Source organism: Balaenoptera acutorostrata, chromosome 11 (genome assembly GCF_949987535.1).
Source record: "Balaenoptera acutorostrata chromosome 11, mBalAcu1.1, whole genome shotgun sequence".
In the NCBI taxonomy this organism is placed as follows: domain Eukaryota; kingdom Metazoa; phylum Chordata; class Mammalia; order Artiodactyla; family Balaenopteridae; genus Balaenoptera; species Balaenoptera acutorostrata.
In genome coordinates this window covers 63959228-63966989 of record NC_080074.1, presented here as the reverse complement: position 1 = coordinate 63966989, position 7762 = coordinate 63959228, and the positions used below count along the sequence as shown (strand labels likewise).

General features: G+C 42.7%; 1 pseudogene; it reads left to right on the top strand.

Moving 5' to 3' along the window:
• The first annotated feature begins 5906 nt into the window (after positions 1–5906).
• Positions 5907–6365, top strand: LOC103016797 (40S ribosomal protein S12-like; annotated as a pseudogene).
• Positions 6366–7762: the final 1397 nt, after the last annotated feature.

Genomic DNA, 7762 nt, shown 5'->3' with positions numbered 1-7762 from the left:
TTGCAGTAGTTTTCAGTTGATTCCCTTAGGTTTTCCAGGTTTACAATAATATAATTTAGTCTATTCCTTTCTGATCATTTATCTATTTTATTTTTTTCTGTCGTCAAGTTCTGCTGGCTAATTTCCGCCCTATCCATTAATACTGGTGATTGTGGTCATCTTTAACTAGTTTCTGACTTTACTGGGAATACTTTTATTGTTTTCCTATTAAGAATGGTGCTGGCTTTGATTGTTCCAGTCAGAGTCACCCACAAATGCATCTGCGCTTGAATTTATTCATCTTTTTTTCTTTTTAAAAATAAATTTATTTATTTATTTAATTTTGGCTGAGTTGGGTCTTCGTTGCTGCGCAGGCTTTCTCTAGCTGTGGTGAGCCGGGGCTACTCTTCATTGCGGTGTGCAGGCTTGTCATTGCGGTGGCTTCTCTTTGTTGCAGAGCATGGGCTCTAGTTGCGCGGGCTTCAGTAGTTGTGCCTCGTGGGCTCTAGAGCGCAGGCTCAGTAGTTGTGGCACACGGGCTTAGTTGCTCCGCGGCATGTGGGATCTTCCCTGACCAGAGCTCGAACCCGTGTCCCCTGCGCTGGCAGGCGGATTCTTAACCACTGCGCCACCAGGGAAATCCTATTCATCTTTTCTAATGGAGGGTATTTCTTTGAAACTTTCTTGTCTTTCCTTTCCCTATCCATGGTTTGGATTTTCTACCTCTTCTAACAATCTTTCTTTTTATAGAGCGTTTGTCATTTAATTGAGTTTTTCAGTTACTTAAACAGAATTGAGTACATTTTCTTTGCATCAGTGAGGTTATTTATATCATCTCTTATTTTTCACGTTTATGCTTTTTTCACTTACCTACCCCTCCCCACACTATGATTTGGTTAGCTGATGGTTTATCTTTTGTTTTTTTCTCTAAAGACTTAGTTTTTAATATATGTTTTCCCAGATTTATTGAGATATATTATTATATTGACATATAACACTGTGTAAGTTTAAGGTATACAGCATGATGATTTGATACATATGTATATTGTGAAATGATTACCACAATAAGGTAATCCATTACATCACATTACTTTCAAGTATATAGTGCAATATATATATTTTTTTAAATTAATTAATTAATTTATTTATTTTTGGCTGTGTTGAGTCTTCGTTTCTGTGCGAGGGCTTTCTCTTCTTGTGGCAAGCGGGGGCCACTCTTCATCGCGGTGCGCGGGCCTCTCACTATCGCGGCCTCTCTTGTTGCGGAGCACAGGCTCCAGACGTGCAGGCTCAGTAGTTGTGGCTCACGGGCCTAGTTGCTCCGCGGCATGTGGGATCTTCCCAGACCAGGGCTCGAACCCGTGTCCCCTGCATTAGCACGCAGATTCTCAACCACTGCGCCACCAGGGAAGCCCTATAGTGCAATATTTTTAACTATAGTCACCAGCTGTACATTAGATCCCCAGAACTCATTTATCTTATGACTGGAAGTTTCCTTCTTTTTTATGACTATGTAATATTCTTCTGTGTGTGTACACATCACTTTTTTTTTTAAACTGAAGTATAGTTGATTTATAATGTTTCAGGGGTACAGCAAAGTGATTCAGTGCTATATATATACATTTATATATATATGTATATATATATATACATTTTTTTCAGATTCTTTTCCATGATAGGTTATTATATGATATTGAATACAGTTCCTTGTGCTATACAGTAGGTCCTTGTTGTTTATTTTTTTATATACAGTAGTGTATATCTGTCAATCCCAAACTCCCAGTTTATCCCTTCCCCCTTTTTCCCCTTTGGTAACCATAAATTTGTTTTCTCTGTCTGTGAGTCTATTTCTGTTTTGTAAATAAGTTCACTTGTATCATTTTTTAGATTCCACATATAAGTGATATATGATACTTGTTTTGCTCTGTCTGACTTACTTCACTTAGTATGATAATCTCTAGGTCCATCCTTGTTGCTGCAAATGGCATTATTTCATTCTTTTTTATTGCTGAGTAATATTCCACTGTATTTATATACCACATTTTCTTTATGCATTCATCTGTTGATGGACACTTAGGTTGCTTCCATGTCTTGGCTGTTGTAAATAGTGCTGCTATGAACGCTGGGTACATGTATCTTTTCAAATTAGAGTTTTCATCTTTTCTGGATATATGTCCAGGAGTGGGATTGCTGGATCATATGGTAACTTTATTTTTATTTTAAAGAAACTCCACACTGTTTTCCATAGTGGCTGCACCAATTTATTGTACGTTCCCACCAACAGTGTAGGAAGTTTCCCTTTTCTCCACACCCTTTCCAGCACTTATTATTTGTCGACTTTTAGATGATGGCCATTCTGACCCCTGTGAGGTGATATCTTACTGTAGTTTTGATTTGCATTTCTCCAATAATTAGCGATGTTGAGCATTTTTCACGTGCCTGTTGGCCTGTCTCCTTTGGAGAAATGTCAATTTAAGTCTTCTGCCCAATTTTTGATTGGGTTGTTTGGGTTTTTTTGATATTGAGATATATGAGCTGTTGGTATATTTTGGAAATTAATCCCTTGTTGGTCGCATTTTTTGCAAGTATTTTCTCCCATCCGTAGGTTGTCTTTTTGTTTTGTTTATGGTTTCCATTGTTGTGCAAAAGCTTTTTTTTTTTTATAAATTTATTTATTTATTTTTGGCTGCATTGGGTCTTCGTTGCTGTGCGCGGGCTTTCTCTGGTTGCGGCGAGCGGGGGCTACTCTTCGTTGCAGTGCACGCAGGGGCTTCTCCTTTGCGGTGGCTTCTCTTGCTGCGGAGCATGGGCTCTAGGCGGGCGGGCTTCAGTAGTTGTGGCACATGGGCTCAGTTGTTGTGGTTCGTGGGCTCTAGAGCACAGGCTCAGTAGTTGTGGCATACGGGATTAGTTGCTCCGCGGTGTGTGAGATCTTCCCGGACCAGGGCTCGAACGCGTGTCCCCTGCGTTGGCAGGTGGATTCTTAACCTCTGCGCCACCAGGGAAGTCCTGTGCAAAAGCTTTTAAGTTTAATTAGGTCCCATTTGTTTATTTTTGCTTTTATTTCCATTGCTCTAGGAGGTGGATCAAAAAAATATAGCTGTGGTTTATGTCAAAGAGTGTTCTGCCTATGTTTTCCTCTAGGAGTTTTACAGTATCTGGTCTTACATTTAGGTCTTTCATCCATTTTGAGTTTATTTTTGTATATGGTGTTGGAATATAGGACTTTTATGTCCCTTCCAACAATTCTCAGAGAACAGGGACAAGAAGTTCTGGAGAGATGCCAACAGATATATAGATTATAATCAAATTGTTGGGACTTTCCTGGCGGTCCAGTGGTTAAGAATCCACCTTCCAATGCAGGGGACACAGGTTTGATCCCTGGTCAGGGAACTAAGATCCCACATGCTGCGGGGCGACTAAGCTCACGTGATGCAACTCCTGAGCACTCGAGCCACAACTACAGAGCCCATGTGCCGCAGCTACAGAGCCCATGCGCCACAACTACAGAACCCATGTGCTCTGGAGCCTGAGCACTGCAACAACTGAGCCCGCTTGCCACAACTAGAGAGAAGCCTGCACGCTGCAACGAAAAGCCTGCACACTGCAATGAAAAGATCCTGCACGCCGCAACAAAGATTCCACATGCCTCAACTAAGACCCGATGCAGCCAAAAAGAAAATAAATAAATATTAAAAACAAAACAAAACAAAAAAATTGTAATGGCCCTTGTTCATTTTGCCTACCCCAAACAAAGCTGAGTGTTTCTATATCTGCTTCAAGGCTGGATTTTTTTTCTCTGCTATTCATTGACTGACCATCTCATAGTCCTCGTTGTTTGTGGTAAATCCAGCAAATACTCTTTCTTTCTTATATTGTATAAGAAAGGACCAGAGAAACTCTACCTTCTTTAAAAAGGAGGCTGGCCTTTTCAATTTGGCAAAAGATTAGAGGTAGAAAAAGGTAAAACCATGAGATACATTCAAATTCTATGTCTAGTCCCTTTTGCCCCAGCCCAAATGCTGAATAGGTCTCTTTTCTTTTTTATTAACTGCAAAATAAAAGGCCTCAAGGGGTGTTTCAGTGGGCGTAGAAGTAGCTTGGGTTGAATTTATATCTATGTCAGATAATATGTTTCTGGAGATGAGGCAGTAATAGTTATTTTCAGAACTCCATGAGAGTTTGTTCAGTAAACTAATGAATGGGTATCACTGACAAGCTTTCCAAAGTGGAAATTATATGAAACTGTAATCTGATGGGAAAGGGTAACAGAGGGGAAGCCCTTGGTTTCTGCTATGGGGAGTTCATGTCAATTCTAAAGGAGATTCACAATTCACTGTTCAAATGAAGGCAATTCAACTTTATGCAGGAAACGGCTGAATGGAATTATATTTCTAGGAATCCACACAATGAAGTGGAAAGCATGAGTAGTTCTTGACCCAGCTCTGCTACTAACTGGCTTGGGCAAGTCCCTATTTTAGGCACATTTTAGCTTTCTAGTCTGTGAAGTGTTCTGTGTACATTTACAGACCCGTTGGAGAGAAATGAGATAAGGCGATAAAAACATTGAGCATATGGAATTATACAGATGTGGGGCATTGAATTTGCAGCCACCTTAAGGATATACTAGGCCTACTGGCTACAAGTGAAATAAGAACTTCCCTACTTAGCATAACAAGCTCATGAGGTCTTAGCCCCAAGAAGATAAGATACAGAGTGAAACCACTGTAAACAGGCTTGATTTCTAAGCAGGGCTAGGTTTGGTTAGAAACGGATAAGATAAATGTATTTAATGAATACAAATGTGTTCAAATCTGATATCAAGGACTTGGCAAGTGGTCCTTGGTTAACACCTGTTTCTCCGAAATTCCTGAATGACTTCCTTCCTATGTGGATCTGGAAATCCCAAAGTTTTTTTCTTCAAGGCCTGCTTTTCTGTTTTGTTCTGATCCCTCTATAAGTCCTCTCCTTCTGCCTCTGTCCAAATATCTCAATTGTGATTCCAGAGAAAGCAGAACATAGTTTTCTGCCAGTTTACCTGGGTTCCGTCTACCAGAACCTTAGTTTAGTCTGGAGCAAGGTGTAAATGAGTACAGTATAGGAAATTTCTTTTATTCTTTCTTCTTTTTTTGGCTGCGTGACTTTCAGGATCTTAGTTACCCCACCAGGGATTGAACCTGGGCCCATGGCTGTGAAAGCACTCCCCCCTGGACCGCCAGGGAAGTCCCCATTATAGGCAATTTCTAGGATGATGATGACAAATGGAGGGAGAGTGATTTTCCCAGTCAAGAGTCAGTTTTTGTGGAGCTTCATTGTTCTTCCCTGTGATGTGTAGTGTCCCAGGATGGCAGCGTGCTGTGAACAAAGAAAATCGTATCCCGTAGCCTCTTTAGATATGCTGTGACTTGGTAAGAGCTGAAGGCATATCATGCACCTGCATGACCTTTTCAGCTTGACAAAGAATAATGTCTCTCTCCCGCTCCCCCCTCCCTTCACAGGAAATGCTCCCAGACAACCGCACAGCGAGCCCTAATTAAGTCTTTCCTCGGATCTTGACATCTTTTCCTCCAACATTTCCTTGGGTGTAGACGTATAAGTAAGAGGAAGCAGGAGAAAGCAAATCAGGTATAAGATGCAGCTGGGAATTGGGAGCTACCTAACGGTAAGTAAAGACTAGAACCTCTGCCCTGGCAGCTCTTTTGACAGTTTAAACAGGGCAAGAAATATGGTAAGTTGATGGAGAAATTAAGATGCTTTAGATGGAAAAATTGGTTGCAATGATGTGAGAACATTTTTCTCAGACCTTCTGAGTTTCTTGTGTTTTCGCCTTTTTTGTCTCTGAATAAGAGAATTTCAATGTCTTCCAGCCAATATTTAAAAATAATATAGGCTCTCTTTCCCTGCTTCGCGCGGAGGGGGTAGCTCGGGTGCATTCAAGATTCGGCTCCACCTGTAACCCACCGCCATGGCCGAAGAAGGCATTGCTGCTGGAGGTGTAATGGACGTTAATACTGCTTTGCAAGAGGTGCTGAAGACCGCCCTCATCCACGATGGCCTAGCACGTGGAATTCGCGAGGCTGCTAAAGCCTTAGACAAGCGCCAAGCCCATCTTTATGTGCTTGCATCCAACTGTGATGAGCCTGTGTTTGTCAAGTTCGTGGAGGTCCTTTGTACTGAGCACCAAATCAACCTGATTAAGGTTGATGACGACAAGAAACTAGGGGAATGGGTAGCCCTCTGTAAAACTGACAGAGGGAAAACCCTATAAAGTGGTCCGTTGCAGTTGTGTGGTGGTTAAGGACTACGGCAAAGAGTCTCAGGCCAAGGATGTCATCGAGGAGTACTTCAAACGCAAGAAATGAGCAAATAAAAAAACTGGGCTCTTGTTCCTCATAAACTAAAAATAATAATAATAATAATATAGGTAAGGTGCCTAGTGGAAAATTTGGGGCTTTTTTTACTTACCTGAAAAGAAAGTCCCACAGATTTTACCATGTCCCCGGAGGTTCAAGACCTAATCTCTCCCCACCAAAGTCTAAGGACACTGGTATTAGAGAAGGAAGGATCTAGAGACAAAGTTGGAAGGATAGCCACATTTGGAAGCCACGAAGAGAGGGTGGGAGGCTACAAAAGTTAGGGAAGGACAAGAGCCCAGGCAGCCCCATGGGAGGCAGTAGGTGGTTAAGCGTGTGCACTCTGCAATCAGATACATCTGAGCTGAGAGCTCAGTGTCTCCATTTATTAACTGTGCTTGCTGCGTGAACTGGGGCAACTTACATCTCTAAGCCTCAGTCTTCAGTGTTCTCATCTGTAAAATGGGATGATAGAACCTACCTCATAGAGTTGCTGCAAGCCTCCTTGCTTCCCTGTGGTGTGTGTGTGTGTGTGTGTGTGTGTGTGTGTGGTCTCTGTCTTTACCCATATTTTGCATTTTCCTGTCCATTTTATGACTCCTTCTAGGCCGAGAATTCTGTGCAGTCCTCAGAAGTTTCTGAGTTCTGTTTTGCTGTTTTTTCTGCTTTCTTTAGAAGAATAATCAGTGTGAGGTGGTGTCCTTGGCTGAAAATCCTCCTTCCAGCTCCTCCTATGCCTCTTTGCTGGCCAGGCTGAGAGCAGCGTATCTGCACTTTTCCAAGCAGTGTAGGGAGCAGTTGTGGTTGGGAGCCTAGAACCTGGAGCCTGGAGCCAAGTGAGCTAGCCTCCTTTGGGAAGGAGAGACCAAAACAGCCCTGGGAGGGGAGAGCCTATCTGCAGCGCCCCAGATAGCAGCTGCCTCAGGGCAGCCTAGTTCCTTTTGTAATTTGCACAACAGACCAGAAGATGGGGCTCTTGACCCTGAGTCAAGGGCCAGAGGCTCTGACTTTTTCTACATTTGAACTGGAGGAAAATCAGACCCACTAGAGTTCCCAGGAATCCTCTACCTCCTCATTCTCCCTGCCCTGACCACTCATGCCCACTCTCATGAGAGCACCATGGGAGCTGGCTTTCTAGGGAGTGGGGAATGGAGGTAACATCTTCCCTTTGGTCGCCATCCTTGGCCCCTCCTGAATTACGTTACCAGAGTCAGTATAAATGACCCCCTGCCTCACGTTTCCCCCTCTAACCCATCTTGCCCCCAGTGGCAGATTTCAGCAATAGTACCATTTATATAGGACAGTGTTGCACTGTGGCCAAGAACTCTAGAATCAGACAGATTCATCCTTGACTCATCTCATCAGATGAGACTCTCCTCACCTCCTCAGAGAAGCCCCCCGGACCACCCCATCTAATGTAGCTCTCCCCA